This window comes from Chiloscyllium plagiosum, chromosome 5 (genome assembly GCF_004010195.1).
Source record: "Chiloscyllium plagiosum isolate BGI_BamShark_2017 chromosome 5, ASM401019v2, whole genome shotgun sequence".
Lineage (NCBI taxonomy): Eukaryota > Metazoa > Chordata > Chondrichthyes > Orectolobiformes > Hemiscylliidae > Chiloscyllium > Chiloscyllium plagiosum.
In genome coordinates this window covers 81036652-81057945 of record NC_057714.1, presented here as the reverse complement: position 1 = coordinate 81057945, position 21294 = coordinate 81036652, and the positions used below count along the sequence as shown (strand labels likewise).

At 41.1% G+C, this 21294-nt stretch overlaps 1 protein-coding gene and 1 long non-coding RNA gene across 3 annotated transcripts in view; both read left to right on the top strand.

Annotated features, from left to right (window-relative positions):
* The window catches only part of LOC122550041 (rho GTPase-activating protein 21-like), a 253474-nt gene that overhangs the window by 3267 nt on the left and 228913 nt on the right, over positions 1–21294 (top strand). The gene's annotated exons all lie outside the window — the stretch shown is intronic.
* On the top strand, positions 4362–6715 carry LOC122550042. Its single transcript, XR_006311729.1, has 2 exons — positions 4362–4512; positions 6142–6715. It is a non-coding gene; the product is annotated as an uncharacterized LOC122550042 (long non-coding RNA).

Below are 21294 nucleotides of genomic sequence, written 5' to 3'. Positions count from 1 at the left end.
GGAAAGCATACCAAATGCTGCTGTCACTATCCTATCTACCTGTGATTCTACTTTCAAGGAGATGAGTACCTGCACTCCAAGGTCTTTGTTTAGCAACATTTCCTAGCACCTGACCGTTAAGTGTATAAGTCCTGCTAAGATTTGCTTTCCCAAAATACACCTCGCATTTTTTCTAAACTCCGTCTGCTACTCAGCCCATTGGCCCATCTGATCAAGATCCTGTTGTAATCTGAGGTAACAGTCTTCGATGTCCACTGCACTTCCAATTTTGGTGTCCTCTGCAAACTTACTCGAAGTAACTATACCTATTATGATCACATCCAAATCATTTACTGTATATAAATGACGAAAAGTTGAGGACCCAGCACAAATCCTTGTGGCACTCCACTGGTCACAGGCCTTCAGTGTAAACAACAACCCTCCACCACCACCCGCTGTCTTCCACCTTCGATCCAGTTCTGTATCCACATGGCTAGTTCTGCCCTTATTACATGAGATCTAAGCTTGCCAACCATTCTCCCATGGGGAACCTTGTTAATCGCCTTGCTGAAGTCCACATAGATCACATCCACTGCTCTGCCCTCATCAATCCTCTTTGCTTTTCTTCAAAAAACTCAATATATTACATAAAGCTTTCTTGAAAGCACAAGAAATATAATCAGTTCACTCCAATTAATTATATTTTCCAGATTTAAAATTATAAAATTGAGGTATAATGATCATATACCATTTGTGGATGAGGGTTTGAATTATTTAATATATTGTTCCAATATTCAACTTTATATGTATTAGCTGCATATTTGCAGTTATCCAAACAACAAAGTTTTTTAAGACCTACAGTTGTAAAACTGCAGCATGTAAAAGTTTTTGTGGAGTTAAAGCAAATTATTGGGTGTGATGTGACTCTTGATTTTGTAGAGACCTCATATTATTGGATAATTAGATGGAATTACATGGCTGAAATTTGAAGAGAAATGTTGTGGATGCTTAAAATGCTGGAAATACTCAAGACTAACAACCATCTGTAGGTCAACAAAAAAAAAAGTTTTCAGGATTTTTCTTTGAAATGTAGAGCTTAGTGGAAGTGGGCAGAGGGTGCCAATAGGGGCTGGAAGCTTGTGTCCACCACCATGGTGCAAGTTCCCTTGCTGTTTTCAGTGTACATTATTGACTGCTTTAGAGACACAGGTATGGTTTATCAGTAAGCTGACACAAATTAGCACTATGGTAAAAAGCGAGGGTAAAAACATTCGATTACACAAAGATTGACCGACTAGTCAGGTGCGCAGAACAGTGGCTGATCGAGACTAATCATGAGAAGTGTGAAGTGATATATTTTGGGAGAACCAACAAGGCAAGTGAATACATGAATTATGGAACTCTGAGTAGTACTGAGGGTCAGTGAGACCTTAGTGTGCATGTTCATGGATCCATGGAAGGAATAGAACAGCTGGATAATGTGATTAAGAAGATTTAATGTGATTGTTAGTTGTTGAATTGAATATAAGGGCCGGGAGTTATAATGGGCTTGTATAGGACATAGGTTAGGCAACAACTGGAGTATTGTGTGCAGTTTTGATCACCATACTATAGGAATAATGTAGTTTAGACTGGGTTGGGTACCCAGTAGATTCATGGTGTTAGGAGAAAGTGAGGACTGCAGATGCTGGAGATCAGAGCTTAAAAATGTTTTGCTGGAAAAGCGCAGCAGGTCAGGCAGCATCAAAGGAGCAGGAGAATCGACATTTTGGGCATAAGCCCTTCAGGAATGAGGAGGGTGTGCCAAGCAGGCTAAGATAAAAGGTAGGGAGGAGGGACTTGGGGGAGGGGCGTTGGGAATATGATAGATGGAAGGAGGTTAAGGTGGGGGTGATAGGCCGGAGAGGTCGGGAAGAAGATTGCAGTTCAAGAAGGTGGTGCTGAGTCAGAGGGTTGGGACTGAGAAAAGGTGGGGGGAGGGGAAATGAGAAACCTGGAGAAATCTGCATTCATCCCTTGTGGTTGGAGGGTTCCCAGGCGGAAAATGAGGAGCTCTTCCTCTAGGCGTCGTGTTGCTATGGTCTGGCGATGGAGGAGGCCAAGGACCTGCATGTCCTTGGCAGAGTGGGAGTGGGAGTTAGTGTTGAGCCACGGGTTGGTTGGTGCGGGTGTCCGAGGTGTTCTCTGAAGCGTTCCGCAAGTAGGCGGCCTGTCTACCCAATGTATAGGAGGCTACATCGGGTGCAGCGGCTGCAGTAAATGATGTGTGTGGAGGTGCAGGTGAATTTGTGACTGATATGGACGGATCTCTTGGGGCCTTGGAGGGAAGTGAGGGGGGAGGTGTGGGCGCAAGTTTTGCATTTCTTGCGGTTGCAGGGGAAGGTGCCGGGAGTGGAGGTTGGGTTGGTGGGGGGTGTGGATCTGATGAGGGAGTCACGGAGGGAGTGGTCTTTCCGGGACTAGGAGAAAGTGAGGACTGCAGATGCTGGAGATCAGAGCTTAAAAATGTGTTGCTGGAAAAGCGCAGCAGGTCAGGCAGCATCAAAGGAGCAGGAGAATCGATGTTTCGGGCATAAGCCCTTCTTCAGGAATGAGGAGGGTGTGCCAAGCAGGCTAAGATAAAAGGTAGGGAGGAGGGACTTGGGGGAGGGATGTTTGGAATACGATGAGATTTGCAAAATTATACAAGACCTAGCTATTGATGTTAGGAATAAACCTTTCACCTTAGAGAGGTCAGTTACAAGATGGCAAAGATTTCATGTAAGGGGCTGATGGTTTGAGATTCTTTACACCTACCAAGTGCTGGGTATCTGGGGTACCCTGCGCCACAAAAGGAACCATTACTACAGTTAAGCATTTAGATGAGTATGTGAAATGGCATAGCCTATAAGGCTATGGACCAAGTGCGGTTGAGAAGGTGTGGATGCTGATGACTTTTGTGCATTATGATGGGCCGAAGGCCCTCTTTCTGTGCTGTCATGCTCTGAATCTATGACTCATGATTAAAATAGCTTTTGTTCTGATAATTCATTTAAAAATGTATAAATCAGTATTGCTGAAATATTTTGCATAGTGCAATTCTCTTTCTGGTTACTATTTCCTCTTGATTTTACAAAAAGTACTTTGAATCCCTTTGCATTCTGATTAGTGTCTAATTAGTAGCTTGTGTAGCATTCACTCAAAAGAAATTGGTTGTTAAATATAATCTGGTAGTTTGAGAAATGGATTTTTTGTTTTTCCCAAGATTTGGGTTGCCAAACCATACAACAGAAACAAGTTTTTGTCTGTTTTAAGATGTGGTTTAAAATAATGACACTCAATAAGACTTGATTTGGAGTTTTGCACTTAGAAATTCATTAACCTGTATCATTTGCTCATTAAAATTGATGAAGAGAAAATCTTTAGCTGGTGAGCATACCAGAGGAGAACTTTATTGGCTAACTATTATTAACCTATACAGTGAGTAAAATTTGTATACTTTAAAATTTGAAATGTTCTTTAAAGTTACCCTCGGTACTATGCAGTCATAGCATAAACTGAATGTTGAGAGAATTTCAGCATCATAACCTGTTTGTGCATGGAGTTTATTATGAATAGTTTGGCTGTAAGCATAATTTAAACACTTCGTTTGAAAGATCCACATCCTACCTATGTTGTGAAATGAATTTCTTTTAAGGTATGTATTGTTTTGCTATCTGTTTCATATTGAGGAACTCTCTCATGGAACCGAGCATGGAATTATTACGGTGCAGAAGGAGGCTATTATGCCTGCGCTCACTGTATTATCTAGTGCCAATCTCCTGCCTTTTCCTGTATCCCTGTGTACCATACAATCCAAAAAAAAAAGCTAATATCCTCTTGAATGCTTCAATTGAATTTGCCTCGACCACATTTCCAGGCAATGCATTCCATATCCTAACAACTTGCTGTGTGAAAGTTTTTTGTTTACGCTAACCTTGCTTCATTTTCACATCACTCTAAATCTATGCCTTCCATTCTTCTTTCTTTTACAAGTAGAGACTGATTTGCTCTGTCTACCTCTCCATCTAGCCTGCTCATGATTTTGTAAACCTCAATCAGATCATCAGATCTCTTCTCAGCAGCCCCCCCCCCCCACCCCCCACCGACGAGAGAACAGCCCCAACCATTCTAGTAAACTATCACCATTCTAGTAAACTGCTTCTGCAGTGTCTCCAATACATTCAATTCTTTCTTATTAGTGGTGCCCACAACTGTACAATGCTCTAGCTAGATCTAGTTCTATGTAGTTGAATTGTTCATTTTTGATACTAAATGAAAAAACTAAACTGCAGATGCTGGAAACTCCTGACCAGACTCAAAACATTAACTCTGCTTTATTTTCACAGATGTCAGACGTGAGTTTTTCCAGCAATTTCTGATTGTGTCCAGATTTGATGATCTTGTAGAATGAGCAGCTGAAACACTCTTGCTCATCTTTATTGGAAATGAGATGGTTTGTTTGTATGAACTATGTAATCATTTTGAAGCTACCATTACTGAAGCAACAGTTGCGTAAGTTATTTAGGCCAATGAGCTATTTTATGTCTGGAACTGAATAGGAGGATTTCAGATTTGATGACAACTATATTTTTAAGTATCTTTGCTTCATGTGATAATATTATCTGAAATATTCGCGCGCGCACCTTTAAATGGGGAATTGTCAGTCTGATTTTAGAAATCTAGTTGTTTGATATTGGTAAGTAATATTATTCTTATTTTCCTGTGACTAGCCCCTTTCTGAAAAGATATTTTTGGAACTTAGAATATAGACTTCCATCAATACTGGTCATTATTTAAGACTGTGTTTAATATGTGTATGGTAGTGTAGTGTTTATGCTACTGGACTAGTAATGTAGAGGAAAGTGATTTCAGTCTTGCCATGGCAGTTTAAGAACTTGAATTCAGATTCTTTAGAAAAGAAAATTTGCAAAGCTCTTTTGGTAAAAGTGACGATGAAGCTATCAGATGGCTTTAAACTTGCTAATGCTCTTTAGTGAAAGAAACTTGCTACCTTTACTTCATCTCGGCACTGTGTGATCCCAGGACCACAACAACATGGTCTTTTCATTGCCTTTAGAGGTGATGATCAGGCATGCTGATCATGTGCATCAAACCAGTCCTGTTATCGGACTATAAAGGTTTAAGAAAACAATCCACTCAACACTCTCTCAGGATATTTAAAGGTGGTCAATTAGTGCTAGCTTTACCAGTGATGCTCAATTTCTCCATTTGCTTTTTCAACTATATGGTGCATGACTATCCCCCGCCCTCCTCCAAACAATGGAGTGAATTTAATATCTGTAAATTTTCATCCCAGATGTTTGTGACAAAGTGGTTTAGATTCCAAAATTCACTGAACTGACATTTATAATTCCAGGGTACTTTTAGAAAACAGTTTTGCAATACTGGATCTGTACTTTCAAAGTTGTAGGTAGTTGTCCCTTCCCTCTTCGAGCAGAGCTTGCATTTCTTCCATAGTGGCTGAAACAGATGCACAGAGTTATGGAGTCATCAGGTCATAGATGTACAATATGGAAACAGATCCTTTGGTACAACTCGTCCACGCTGACCAGATATCCTAAATTAATCCAGTACCATTTGCCAGAACCTGGCCCATATCCCTCTAAACCCTTCCTATTCGTATACCCACCCAGATGTCTCTTAAATGTTGCAATTATACAACTCTACTACTACCTCTGGCAGCTCATTCCATACATGCACTACCTTTTCTGTGAAAATTTTGCCTCTTGAATCGCTTTTTAGATCTTTGCCCCCTTGTTCTGGACTCTACCATCGCAGGGGAAAGATCTTGTCTATTTACCCTATCCTTATAAACCTCTATAAGGTCACCCTTCAGCCTCTCGCTCCAGGGAAAACAGCCCCAGCCTTTCCCTATAGCTCAAACCCTCCAACCCTGGCAGCATTCTTGTAAATCTTTTCTGAACCCTTTCAAGTTTCACAACATCCTTCCTACAGGAAGGAGTCCAGAATTGTACACAATATTCCAAACGTGGCCTAACCAGTTTTCTATATAATTGCAACATGACCTCCCAACTTCTATACTCTGTGCTCTGACCAATAAAGGGAAGCATACTAAACGTAGTGTTCATTATCCTATCTAACTGCGACTTCATTTCCAAGGAACTATGAACCTGCGCTCCAAGGTCCCTCTCTGTTCAGCAACACTCCCCAGGACTTTACTGTTCTCCAGGAATGGCACAACTCTCCTGATGAAGTGGACATGAGATAAGCACAACCAAAACCAACATGACTGACTCTATAGGATGAAGTGAATGCTTCTGTTATTAAAGGAGATGTGTAACATCATATCTCTGTAGTAATTATGGTCTCTAACTCTATCAAGTATTAAGTTATGAACACAAGCACTGTAATTTTGTTTAAACTGTACATGTTGGTACCTTGCTGTGGCTACTTGAAAAAGATGCCCTTGAAAATTGCAATAGATGCAGCAACTCATTTATTAAAAGAGCCACAACGGCTGGTCCCATGTTACATGATCTTCAAGTTAATCCAAATGTATCTTTTGCTACTTGTGCAATGCTGGTAAAGGAACAAGTGTTCCTAACTTATACTATTACGATGAAAATATTTCCATTAGGAACTAAATACTGTATTGCTCAAAACTGATTTGAATTATTGTGAAGATTTATAGTGCATGTGAATAATGCATAGAAAATAAATCTCGTGTATGCCATCCACCTTGTATTCTGGTTCTTGCCATTTTTGTGCTCTATTCTAACTTTCGTTGGTGTCTCCTGGTCTTGCTGCTTTACAAAACAAAACATTCAGCCTATAGTGCAACATCTTAAATAGCGCTCACTCTGGATCTTAAGGCTTCCTACTCCCACGAAGTGTTCTTGTGACTTCAACCCCAACACATTATTCGTTCCTTCACCAACCTCTTCTGCTGCACCGCTACTATTAAGGTTCGTAAGGATGGTACACTGGCACAGTGGTTAGCACTGTTGCCTCGCAGTGCCAGAGACCTTGGTTTGATTCCAGTCATGGGTGACTATCTGTGTGGAGTTTACATGTTCTCCCTATGTCAACATGGGTTTTCTCCGTGTGCTCCAGTTACCCCCACCTTAGTTCAAGATGTGCAGGTAAGGTGACTTGGCAATTCCAGTTTGCATCGTGATGTTCAGGGATGTGCAGTGAGGTGGATTAGCCACCATTAATGCGGGGATGTAGTGGGGATCTAGGTGGGCTATTTGGAGTGCTGAATGGCTTTTAGTTGCACTGCTGAGATTCTATAATTCTAATCTATTGGCATTAGTCGACCTATTCTTATTGATCTGTCATTCATTCTTTTGTTGCATTTTGTGCCAACTTCAGTTCTGCAAATTTGATACTTGAGCTTCATAACTGCTTTCCTATTTAAAAAAAAGTTACTACATGTTGGTGACTGAATAGGACTGGGGAATGAACAGTTGTTTGTGGTGCTGGAAAAGCACAGCAGGTCAGGCAGCATGTGAAGAGCAGGAGAAGCGACATTTTGAGCATAACTGTTCATTCCTGATGAAGAGCTTAAGTATCATAGAGCAAAACAGTGGATGATAGAGGGGCACACTCATTTGACAATGGTAATGTGAGAGTTGAAGAACAAGACAAAGGAGAGGCTGGTAACAGGAACTGTAGGAATTAGGTGGGTGATCCTGAAGGAAAATAACGTGTATTTGTGCAAGACATCTGAATTAGGGTGAAGTGGAAGATTTTAGAATCTGTAGTCGAACAGAGAGGGATGTTGAAGTCATGGAAATGAAAGGGATATGTTATCGAACCCCTACAGTGTGGAAACGAGCCATTCGGCCCGTCATGTCCACACTGGCCCTCAGAGCATCCCACCCGGTTCCCTACCCTATCACTACAACCCTACATTTCCCATGGCTAATCTAGTAGCCTGCACATGCCTGAATACTATTGGCAATTTAACATGGTCAATCCACCCAACTTGCACATCTTTGGACTGGGAAGAAACCAGAGTACCTGGAGGAAACCCACAAAGACATTGAGAGAATGTGCAAACTTCATACAGTCTTCCAAGGGTGGAATTGAACCCAGATCTCTGCTGCTGCTAGACAGCAGTGCTAACCATCGAGCTGCCCTCTATGAAGGCAGCAAAGGCATTGTTGAGGAAATTGTAAATTAATCTAATTTGGTGTGCAAACCAAATGCTACTGAGAGATGTCCACAACACACACAAGCACAGAATTAAACCATGAAGAATTTCAAGTAATAAATTAAGCCTATCAAATTTCCCATGAATATATGCCAGAGGAATCGCTGAATGTCTTTGTATCTCTATCAATCATATGTTAAAACTTTTGTTTGAATGGGCAGTTGTTAAGTAGCTCTCAATTACTTCGCTCATTCACTTTTTAGGGATAAATACCACTTATTACATTTGGTGGAATGTTTGGATTGTTACTTTCTCTATATACAAATAAATTCAATCATCTATATGCAAATATTTAAAATTTTAATGAACTGCTTGGAAGAGTGAAACAAGCAGACCAGAAAATGGATTTGGCAGAAAGATGAGGTTTGGTGCAAAGCAGTCTGAATTAGTATGTCTTGGATAGAGAAAGAACAGTGCGGAGAAACCTTAAGATTTAAAGAAATTGCAATCCAGTGTTGCAGATAGACAAGTCTTTCAAAATTGGAATGCAGGCTTTTTTTAAACAAAGACTGGAATTCATTGTTTTTCTAATCCACTGAGTGCAGAAGAGGTGATGTTAAATTTGCTCACAATGTTAATTAGGTTGTGGTTGATGTATTGTAAACAATTTGTAACACCTCATTGCATTGAGAATATTGAAACTTTAGAAATGACAATCTTATTATGAATAATTACGATCATGATCTTTCACTAGCAGAGAAGACTAAGAAGGAGTCTTATAACGGTTCTCAAAATTGTGAAATATTTTGAGAAGGTAATCTCTCTCAAACATTGTTTCTGATGTTTTGCGAGTTGCCAACACAAGACTTGGGACTGTCGGAAGAACAATGAAAATTGGGAATGATTTCATCCAGCTACTCGTTACAGCATGGACTGGAATAAACGTTTTACATTTAAAAAGGGCACTAGCATTTGTAAAAGAACAGCATGCCAAGGTGCAATGGAAATAGGACTAAAGGCCAGCACTGTCATGATAAATCAAGTTGCCTGTTTCTTTAATATGATCTGTCTTGCTGTTACTTTTGTGATGATCTGTATGTATTTATTTTCAATATATTCACTTCAAATCAAATTTAGTTTTTACTACATAATGCTGCAGGTAATGTTTTAGAACAAAAATAGTTGTGCTAATCTGAGTACAACAACTCTCAGACATCCCTCATACACCTCTTCAATAGTTTGAAGCTAATCTTTGTAAGCAACATGCTTCACGTGATTTATTATGCAATTTTAATTTTGGGAAATAAACTGTAGAAAATGGGAGAAATGCAATTGAAGCATATGAAAGCCTATTGCATTTAAAGTAACATGACTCTGCTTTGAAGAGGTTAACAGTTACAAAGGTAGAAAGGAAAGATTGAATTATTGAATTGAAGACATAGTGTCCATATTGCTTGCAGTAATAATAGTCCACAGAGATTTTGTTTGCTTGGATTTAAAGACATTCAGTGAACATTGAAGGGCTAAAAATCACATTGACTCTATCAAATCAAAGTTTGAATTGTAAATAAGTGATGTGTAACCTGATTTATCCTTAACCTGACCTTTAGGTTAAGTCAGAGGAAGCTATGGAGGGTGGTGGAGCTTAGATACATTTCTATGGCTTCAGTGCATCTATGTGTTCCTTGAGTGGAATTTAGTTGCAGTTTAAAACTGCAAGACTACAGAATTAGATTAGATAGGGTAGACAATGAAAGACTTTTTCCTAGGATGATGACATCAGCTTGTACGAGAGGGCACAACTACAAATTGAGGGGTTATGGATTTAAGGCAAGTGTTAGAGGCAAGTTCTTTACGCAGAGAGTCGTAAGGGTGTGGAATGCCCTACCTGCTAAGGTAGTCAACTCAGCCACATTCAGGAGATTTGAACAATCCTTAGATAAGCACATGGATGATTTTGGGATAGTGTAGGGGGACGAGCTGAGAATAGTTCACTGGTCAGTGCAACATCGAGGGCCGAAGGGCCTGTTCTGCGCTGTATTGTTCTATGTTCATGTTATAGAACATATGAATTAGCAACAAAAAGGGCTATTTGGTCCTCCATGCCTGCTCCACCATTTAATAAGATCATGGCTGATTTTGTTTGTGTTCCAAAGTCCACGATCTAAAGCCCCAATTATTTTTCTTCTTCCCTTGTCTTTGCCAAGATTCTATCTACTCTTGCCTTCAGAAGGTCAAAGGCAAGGCGTAGGTGTAGGAAATGTTGGATGACCAGAGAAATTGAGGTTTTGGTCAAGAAAAGGAAGGAAGCATATGTCAGGTATATACAGCAGAAATCGAATGAATTCTTAGAATATAAAGGCAGTAAGAAGCAACTCGGGAGGGCCAAAAGAGGACGTGAGATCGCTTTGGCAAAAAGGGTTCAGGACAATCAAAGGGAATTCTATAAATCCGTTAAGGATAAAAGGTAACTAGGGAGAGACTAGGACCTCTCAAAGATCTGCAAGGCAGCCTACGTGTGGAACTGCAGGAGATGGGGGAGATATCAAGGAGTATTTTGCATCAGTGTTTACTGTAGCGAAGGTAATGGAGGATTTAAGATGTGGGGGAATACATGGTTACATCTTGAAAAGCCTCTATAATGCAGAGGAGGTGGTGCTGGATGTCTTAAAATGCACAAATGTGGATAAATCCCCAAGACCTCATCATGTGTCCCTGAACTCTGAGGAGCTAGGGAAGTGATTTCTAGTCCCCTTGCTGAGATATTTGGATCAGTGATAGTCACAGTTGAGGTGCTGGTAGACTGGAGGTTGGCTAACGTGGTGCTACTACTTAGAAAGATTTGTAGGGAAAAGCCAGAAAGCTATAGGCTGGCAAGCATGACATTGGTGGGCAAGTTGTTGGAGGGAATCCTGAGGGACAGGATTTACATGTACTGTATTTGGAAAGACCAGGACTGATTCGGGATAGTCAACATGGCTTTGTGTGTGGGAAATCGTGTTTCACTCAATTGATTTTTGTTTTGAAAGATTAATAAAGAGGATTGAGGGCAGAGTGATGGATGTGATCTTTATGGACTTTCAACAAGGTTCCTTATGGTAGAGTGGTTAGCAAGGTTAGGTCATGTGGAATACAGGCAGAACTAGCCATTTGGATACAGAACTGGCTCAAAGATAGGATACAGGGTTGCTTTTCAGACTGGAGGCCTGTGACCAATGGTGTACCGCAAGGATCGGTGCTGAGTGCATTGCTTTTTGTCATCTATATAAATAATTTGGATGTGAACATAGGAGGTATAGTTTATAAGTTTGCAGATGACACCAAAATTGGAAGTCTATAGTGCACAGCAGAGGAGGTTACTTCAGAGTACAACGGGATCTTGATCAAGTGGACCAACGGGCAGAGGAGTTGCAGATGGAGTTTAACTTGGATAAATGTGAGGTGCTGCCTTTTGGAAAGGTAAATCAGGGTAGAACTTATATACTTAACAGTAAGGTCCTCGGGAGTGTTGTTGAACAGAGACGTTGGAATGCAGGTTCATAGTTCCTTGGAAGTGGAGTCACAGGTAGATAGGATAGTGAAGAAGGTGTTTAGTATGCTTTCCTTTATTGGTCAGAGTATTGAGTATAGGCATTGGGAGGTCATGTTGCAGCTGTACAGGAAATTGGTTAGGTGATTTTTGGAATACTGTGTGCAATTCTGGTCTCCCTCCTATCAGAAGGCTGTTGTGAAATTTGAAAGGGTTCAGAAAAGATTTACAAGGATGTTGACAGGTTGTGAACTACAGGGAGAGGTTGAATAGACTTCAGCTGTTTTCCCTGGAGCGTCGGAGGCAGAGAGGTGACCTTATAGAGGTTTATAAAATCATGAAGGGCATGGATAGGGTAAATAGACAAAGTCTTTTCCCTGGGGTTGGGAGTCCAAAACTAGAAGGCATAGATTTAGTGTGAGAAGGGAAAGATAGAAAAGGGACCTAAGGGGCAATGTTTCCACACAGAGGGTGATGTGTGTATGGAATGAGCTGCCAGAGGAAATGGTGGAGGCTGGTACACTACCAACATTTAAAATGCATCTGGATGGGTACATGAGTGAGAGGGGTTTGTCGGGATATGGACCAAGTGCTGGCAAATGGGACCAGATTAACCTAGGATATCTGGTCTGCATGGATGAGTTGAACTAGTCTGTTTCCATGCGCTACATCTGACTGTTCTAAAGCAGCACCCCCTAATTTAAAAAGTACTCAGTTTTTCTGGACTCTGCCATAATAGTAGAATTAGTGTAGGTTTGTCAGTGTAGATGCAGTGGACCAAAGGGCCTCTTCTGTGCTGTATGATTGAGTAAGCATCCTGTCCAACCTGTTAAAACCAGAAACTTCAAAAACCACCCCTTGCTCTTCTAAACTTCACTGAAAGTAAGTTGAACTTATCCAGTGTTTCCTCATGAGATAAGCTCCTTATCAAAACCTACCAGTCTTTAATATGAACTTTTGGGATGTTTCCAAGGCTCAAAGTTAGGAATTGGAAGCCCTTACAAGGAAGATTTTTAATATTTGGTGATCCACTGTCTCTGACCAATTTTGGGATTTGTCTTAATTACATTGACCATTTAAGGTGCAGTCTCTGTGGTGCTAACTCATTTGCCTCAAACTGTAGTAATCAGGATTAATATAAACTGAGTCATTATCAAACATGTTCAATATGTCTATTTACCATTGTCACTTATGATTGCAAACCATATGAGCTCTAAGTTATAAGAAACTCTTGGCTAAACATCCAAATAAATTGAAACCAGAGAACTTGTTCTGAACTACGCCGCACAACATAATTTGGCTTGCTCCAGGATGTCTTTAAACTGTTGATTACATTATTTGCCCAGTATTTCTATTATTTCTTATAATGAAATGGGTGTTTTATAACCTTTTTCATAATTCACAATGTTTTTTATATGGGTTTGCGTTTTTGGAAGTTAAAGCTAAAATTGACAGCGCAGTTGTCCTGTCTTCAGCTCTTCAAACCCATTTATAGCTTCAGCTTTTCTAATTTTTATTTAAGAAAAAGTGGGCATTTTTTTGAATTGCTTTATTTGTGTTCTGGCAATTTTGTGGGGAGATGAAAGTAGTGGTAAAGCCACTGGACCAGCAATCCAGAGCACAGGATAATGATCTGGGAACATGGGTTCCAATCCCACCATAGCAGCTGGTCAAATTTGAATTTAATAAATATTTAGAATTTAAAACTAGTCAATGACAACCATTTAATTATTGTTGATTGTTTGAAAAAATTCACCTAGTTCACTAATGTACTTTATGGAAGGACATTGTTGGTTTTATTCCATCATGGGAGATGGGCATTGTTTGCTGGCCAGCATTTTTGCCTGACCCAGTTGTCCTTGAAGTGTGCTGCCTCTTTGAACTGTTGCAATCCATGTGCTGTAGGTAGATCCACTTTGAGGGAATTCCAGAATTTTGACCCAATGACCGTGAGGGAATGACAATATAATTCCAATGTGTAGGTTTGCTCGCTGGGCTGGAAGGTTCATTTTCAGACGTTTCATTACCCTATTAGGTAACACCTTCAGTGGGCCTCAAGCACTGTTGATAATTCCTGCTTTCTACTTATGTTTGGGTTGGTGACATCATTTTCCGTTCTTTTTCTCAGGGGGTGGTAGATGAGGTCTAACTCGGTGTGTTTGATAGAGTTCCGGTTGGAATGCCATGCATCTAGGAATTCTCGTGCGTGTCTCTGTTTGGCTTGTCCGGGGATGTTGTCCCAGTCGAAGTGGTGTCCTTCCTCATCTGTATGTAAGGATATTAGTGAGAGAGGGTCATGTTGTTTTGTGGCTAGTTGATGTTCATGTGTCCTGGTGGCTAGTTTTCTGCTTGTTTGTCCAATGTAGTGTTTGTTACAGTCCTTGCATGGTATTTTATAAATGACATTAGTTTTGCTTGTTGTCTGTATGAGGTCTATCAAGTTCATTAGCAGCTGTTTTAGTGTGTTGGTGGGTTTGTGGGCTGCCATGATGCCTAGTAGTCTGACGGTCATTTCCGAGATGTCTTTGGTGTAGGGTTGAGTGGCTAGGGTTTCTGGACGCATGTTTTCTGCTTGTTTGGATTTGTTGCTGAATAGGGTGATGAAATGTCTGGAAATGAATGTTTCAGCTCAGCGAGCAAACCTACATGCAAAACCTTAACCTGAGCTACAGATCTTCTCAAAACTCGCAATATAATTCCAAGTTTGGATGATGAGTGGCTTGGAGGGGAACTTGCGGACAGTGATGTTCTGACATTACCTGCTGTTCTTGTCCTTCTGAATAATAGTGGTTGAGAGTTTGGAAGGTGCAATCTAAAAATCTTTAAATCTCAGCAGTGCATCTTTTGGATAGTGCACACTGTTGCTACTGAGAGTTCGTGATGGTGGGAGTGGATTCTTGTAGATGTTTTGCCAATTAAGCAGACTACTTTTTCTTGGATGGTGTTTAGCTTAAATGTTGTTGGAGCTGCACCCATCTAATCAAGTGGCGAGTATTCCATCGCACTCATGACTTGTGCCTTGTAAGTATGGACAGTCAGGTGTTATTCTCTGCAGTATTCCTAGCTTCAGTATTGCTAAGCCATTGAATGTCAAGGAGTGGTGGTTAGATTGTCCTTTTTTGAACATAGTCTTTGCTTGGCATTTGTGGCATGAATGTTATTTGTTAGCCTGAGCTTGGATATTGTCCTGGCCTTGTTGTATTTAAGTCTTGATTGCTTCAGTATCTGAGGAGTCATGATGAGCATTATTGATCACACAAAGAATATCGTCACATCTGACCTTATGGTGAGGAGGTTATTGATGAAGCAGCTGAAGATGATGATGATTCAGCCTAGGACAATACCCTGAGGAATTCCTGCAGAGATGTTCTGGAGCTGAGATGACTGACCTCCAACCACACCCATCTTGCTATGTGCCAGGTATGACTTTAAATAGTGGAGAATTTACCCCCTGCTTCCCATTGATCCCAGTTTTGTTAGGGCTCCTTGGTGTCATACTTGGTCAAATGCAACCTTTATGTTAAGGGCTGTCACACTGTCCTGACCTCTGGAATTCAGCTCTTTTGTCCATGTTTGAACTGAGGCTGTAATGAGGTCAGCAGCTGTCATTTTTTTAACTACTGGAGGCGGCAGAGGCAAAGATGGAACGTCAACTTGGCACTTCTGGCTGAAGATGGTTGCAAATGCTTTATCTTTGGTACTGAAGCCACCTCCTGGAGCGAGTTGATTAATTATGGTGTGGCGGGACTGCAGAGCTTAGATTTGATGAGTTAGTTTTGTGATCCTTTACTTGCCTGTCATTTGATGCTTATGCTTTTTGGCATATGAGTGGTCTTATTTAGGAGCTTCACCAAGGTGACATAACTTTAGGTATGTCAGGTACTGCTCCTGGTATGCCATTGAATGCAGTATTGATCCCTGGCTTGATAGTAATTGTTGAGTTGGGGTTATGCAGGACTGTGAGGTTGCAGATTGTGTTGGAGTACGATTCTGCTGTTGATGGCCCACAGGATCATCTGGTGGCCCTGTCTGGAGTTGCTTGATCTTCCCATTTTAACACATGACCAGTGTGATCAGTATTGCTGTTGCTGAGCCACATTTGGTTGTGGATATTGAACCCTACCCCTACCCACCATCCAGAGTATGTGTTTGCATCCTTGCCACCATCCATGCTTCCTCCAAGTGTAGTTCGAGTGGGATACATCAGGAGATTTAATCTGATTCCTTGAGGGGACTTTATAGGGCCTGGAGTAGATGTTAAGCATTCCCAGGGTATTTCCTTAGTGACTTTTTAACAACTGTGTTAAAACCTCTGCTGGGTCTTTACTACCTGTGGGACAAGAATATCAGTGATGGTAATGTCTGGGACATAACCATACTCATGGAATCAAACCTTGTGGATAGCGTCAGGCTGTTGCTTGACTGGTCAGTGAGAGAGCTGACCTGATGCAGTGGCATTTTCCTACCTCTGTCAAAAGGTCTAGGTTCAAGTTTCCTGTGTCCTTAAGGTGCCTTAGTATTTCTGAGGTTGATTTTAAAAATAACTTCTTTTGATACGTGTAGCCTTGTCCTTAACTGGACACTTTTTTAATTGATTTTTTTTTCTGACTTTGAGAACTGGTGCAGATGATGTGTGTTTTGTCCGACCTTTTAGATTCCTCTGAGTAGGGTTGAGTAAAATATGGCCACTGATGCATCAAAGTTTCCAATGGAAGCAGTTGTAGATACATTAGCTAATGATCAGAGACTGGAGATGGTTGGTTCGGAGGGGACTGCATTTGAAAGTAGTGTAGTGTAAGGTGTGTGCATTCGAGATTACTGCAGTTTAGATTTATATTGTGAATTTCCATATTCTTCACCTGAAATTGCTGATTCTTGTTGAGGTGTAATGTTATGGTTCTGGCAGTTTTTCATTAGGAATGGCTGCTTGGCAAAGGTAATGTGCAGGCTTGTGCAATGAACATTAGCAGATGGTTGACACTGTAGCCAGCTGTTATCTTATCCAGAGCTAATGCCTACGTTCAAGCTTGTCTAACTACCATTCTGTTCTTTCCTGTCTCTCGACTTGGTTTTGGTCAGATGTGCATCTCAGGCTCCCAAGTTGAAGCTGGGATATTCACGTTTCCATTTCAGTATTACTATACTGAGAAATGTCATAACCCACTAAAACAATTATAGATCTATATCTAAAATTTACACACAGTTGGACGTTTTCTTATATCCCGTTAACCTTACACATCAATGTTTTGTAAATGCACTTATGATGATGCTAGGGATGAACAACTTCAGAGGATAATTGAGAAGTTGCTCTCTTTAGAGCAGGGAAGGTTATGGATAGATTGAACACCTCTAATCAAAGTCATGAATATTGATTAGTGAATGAGGAGAGACTGCTTCTGATAGAAGATACTTCAGAGATGAGGACAATGATAGAGTGGTCAAGAAGGCATATGGTATGCTTCATCAGACAGGGTATTGAGTATAAGTGCTAGCAGGTAATGTTAAAATTGTTCAAGACTTTGGTTTGGCTGCATTTAGAATACTGGCCACATTACGAAAAGGATGTGGACGCTTTAGAGAGGGTGCCAAGAAGGTTTCTGAAAATGTTGCCTGGTATGGAAGGTGCTAGCTATGAAGAGAGGTTGAGTAGTTTAGGACTGTTTTCATTAGAAAAAAGGAGATTTGGGGGGGACCTGATTGAGGTCTACAAAATCATGAAGGGTATAGACAGGGTAGATAGAGATGAGCTTTTTCCCAGGGTGAGGGATTCAATAACGAGAGGTCACACGTTCAAGGTGAGAGATGAAATGTTTAAGGGGGAATACATGTCGAAAATACTTTACACAGAGGGTGGTAGGTGCCTGGAACACGTTGCCAGTAGATGCAGGCACAGTAAATTCATTTTAAGTTGCGTCTGGACAGATGCATGAGTAGGTAGGGACCAGAGGGATACAGATGCTTAGGAGTTGGGTTATAGATTTAGACAATGGATTTGGATTGACTCAGGCTTGGAGGGTCAGAAGGCCTGATCCTAGGCTGTAAAGTTTCTTTGTTCTCTGACAAACAGATTTTGAGATAATTGGTAGAGAACCTGAGAGTGGTAGATTTGTAGTTGCCTGGGAAAAACAGATACTGGATAAGGAAGGATTAAAGTAAATAGTCTGAGTCCCAAGATAGGAATTCTCCACAGAAATTCTACAACTAGCCCTTTCACACTAATGTTTGGATCCCGGCAAACTACATTTTAAACATTTTTTTGCATTCTCAAGATTTGGATTTTAAAAAGAAACATATCTCCTAACAACTATGTGGTTAAGTCAGTGTCACTGTTTTATCTTTGATTATAGTGTGGTATAATTCGGTCTGCAATTTGAGAGGGAGAATCTTGAATCAGATGTAACAGTATTACAATTGAGTTAAAGTAATTACAAAGACATGAGGGAGGAGCTGGCCAGTATTGATTGGAACAGGATCCTAGTAGGGAAAATGGTGGAACAGCAGTGACGGGAGTTTCTGGGTGTAATTCAAGAGATACAGCAGAAGTTCATCCTAAGGAAAAGAAAAATGCTAAGTGAAGGATGAGACAACCGTGGCCAACAAAGGAATTCAGGGACAGCATAAAAGTAAGAGAAAGTATGCAAAGTGGTGAAGATCAATGGGAATCCTTTAAAAGCCAGCAGATGACAAGTAAAACAAAAAAGGAGAAGTTGAAGGTAGGAGGGTAAACTAGCAAGTTGTATTTTAAAAAAAAAATTGCAAGAGATGCTTTAGATATATAAAAGGTAAGAGAGAAGCAAGAGTGGACATTGGACTGCTGGAAAGTGAGGCTGGAAAAGTAGTTATTGGAAATAACAAAATGTCAGAGGAATTGAATCGGAACTTTGCATCAATCTTCATGGTGGAAGACACCAGGAGCAGACTAGAATTAAGTGAGTCGGAGGCGGTGTTGAGTGTCGTGACTACCACTAAAGAGAAAGCGCTGGGGAAGATGGATAAATCATCCAGACTGGATTGACTGAACCCCCTGAGTTCTGAAAGTGATAGTTGAGGAAGTTGTGGAGGTGTCAGTTATGATCTTTTAGGAATCACTGGAGTCTGGCAGGACTGGAAAATGAGTAATGTAACACCCCTATTTAAGAAAGGAGGACAGTAGAAGACAGAAAACTATTGACCTGTTAACATGATCTCAATTGTTAAGTTTTGGAGTCCATTATTAAGAATGAGATTGTGGAGTATTTTACTGTGCATTTGGAATGGTGCATGGTAAAAGAGGGCCGAGTGAGCATGGCTTCATCAAGGGGAGGTCATGCATGACAAATGTTAGAATTCTTTGGGGTAACAAGCGAGTTTAGATGAAGGAGAGCCAATTGGTGTGATCTATTTGGATTTCCAGAAGGCCTCTGACAAGGTGCCACACAGGAGACAGCTAAATAAGATAAGGGCCCATGTTAGAGGCAAGGCATTGATATAGGATTGGCTCACTGGTAGAGGGCAGAGCTTTGGGATAAAGGGGTCTTTTTCAGATTGGGAACTGGTGGCAAGCAAAGTTTCACAGGGATCGGTTTTTGGACAGCAGCTATTATACATTAATGATCTGCTCAAAGGAACTGAGGAGATTGTGGATATGTAGATGACACACTGATAAAATGACAGGCAGTTCTGAAGAGGCAGGCAGCCTGCAGAAGGAGTTAGACAAGCTAGGAGAGTGGACAAAGAAGTGGCAGATAGAATGCAATGTGAGAAACTGGGGAAAGGAATCAGAATCTGAAGCACAAAATAACTTCATAGAATCATAGAATCCATGCAGTGTAGGTAGAGGTCATTTGGCTCAGTCTCCAGAGAGCATCCTATCCTAACCCTATAACCTCTCATTTACCATATCTAATCCGCCTAGCCTGCACAACCCTGGACACTTAATAGGCAATGTAGCATGGCCAATCCACCTGACCTGTACATCTTTGGACTGTGGGAGGAAACTGAAGCATCTGATGGAAACCCACATAGATACTGAGAGTGTGAAACTTCACACAGACGGTCACCTAAAGCTGTAATTGAACCCAGGCCTTAGTGCTGTCAGGCAGCAGTGCTAACCACTGTGCCACCCTGAGACTTCGGAGTCCAAGTTTAGCATTCTCTTCAGTTTAACATGCAGGTTCATTTGGCAGTTAGGAAGGCAAATGCAATGTTAGCATTCATTTCAAGAGGACGAGAAGACAAGAGCAGAAATGTACTAGTAGAAGGGACCATGACCCCAGGAAACAACTTCGGATGGCATTTCCTTTAGAACTGAGATGAGGAATTTCTTCAGCCAGCAGATAGTGAATCTGTGGAACTCATTGCTGCAGAAGGCCAAATCATTGAGTGTATTTAAAACTGAGAGGTTCTTGGGTTGGTAAGGAATTAAAGGTTACAGGGAGAAAGTGACATGATCGCATGACTGAACTGACTTGGTGGCTCAAAGACCTCGTTCTGCTCCTATGATATGGTCATGGTTTGGGTACTCCCCCTCACCCCTGTGCCCACTACTCCAGCTGTGGCTTTCTCTTGGGCTCTGATAATCAAAAATCACGTGACACTGAGTTATAGTCCAACAGGCTTATTTGAAATGGCGCACTTTTGGAGCCCCCACTCCTTCCTTCATGCAGCTAGTGAGAGAGAATACACTAAACACAATTTATCATAAAAGATCAAAGGGTCATACAACTTGTGCGAGCATGTTGAATAAACCTAGATGACTGTTACGTCCAATCAGTTAGAATGGAGGTGCAGGTTTTGATTTAATATGCAGATCCCTGCCCCAAGATAACTTCAGGTTTTATCAGAAGAAAGGTGACACCATAGGTCAGACATGCAGTTTAGGTGTGAGGCCATGTTTCAAGTCTGTTTGCATGTCGACCTGAAGCTACATCATGGCTGTGATACTCATGACCGTACACTTTGCTCTCTTGCAATTTGAATTGAAGTTTTGGGCTCCATCTAGTGGCGGAAGTCAATAAGTGCAGGTTGTCCTGCAGAGGCTCAGCTGCACAGCCTTAGATGGAGCCTGGTCAGTTTAACAGTCTGTAGAATATAACATTGTAACTATTTTCTATTTTAAAATGCTTTTTGTTTTAAGTTATTTCTTTTATAAATGCAGAAATTTAGGCATTTAAAGTGTTGGTTGTACTAATTCATCTTGGAACATAAAGGTCATAGAGTCATAGAGACGTACAGCATGGAAACAGACTTTTCGGTCCAACCCATCAATGCCGACCAGATATCCCAACCCAATCTATTTCCACCTACCAGCATCCGGCCCATATCCCTCCAAACCCTTCCTATTCACATACCCATCCAAATGCCTCTTAAATGTTGCAATTGTACCAGCCTCCACCATATCCTCTGGTAGCTCATTCCATACAAATACCACCCTCTGCGTGAAAATGTTGCTCCTTAGGTCTCTTTTATATCTTTCCACTCTCACCCTAAACCTATGCCCTCTAGTACTGGACTCCCCGACCCCAGGGAAAAGACTTTGTCTATTTATCCTATCCATGCCCCTCATAATTTTGTAAACCTCTATAAGGTCACCCCTCAGCCTCCGACGCTCCAGGGAAAACAGCCCCAGCCTGTTCAGCCTCTCCCT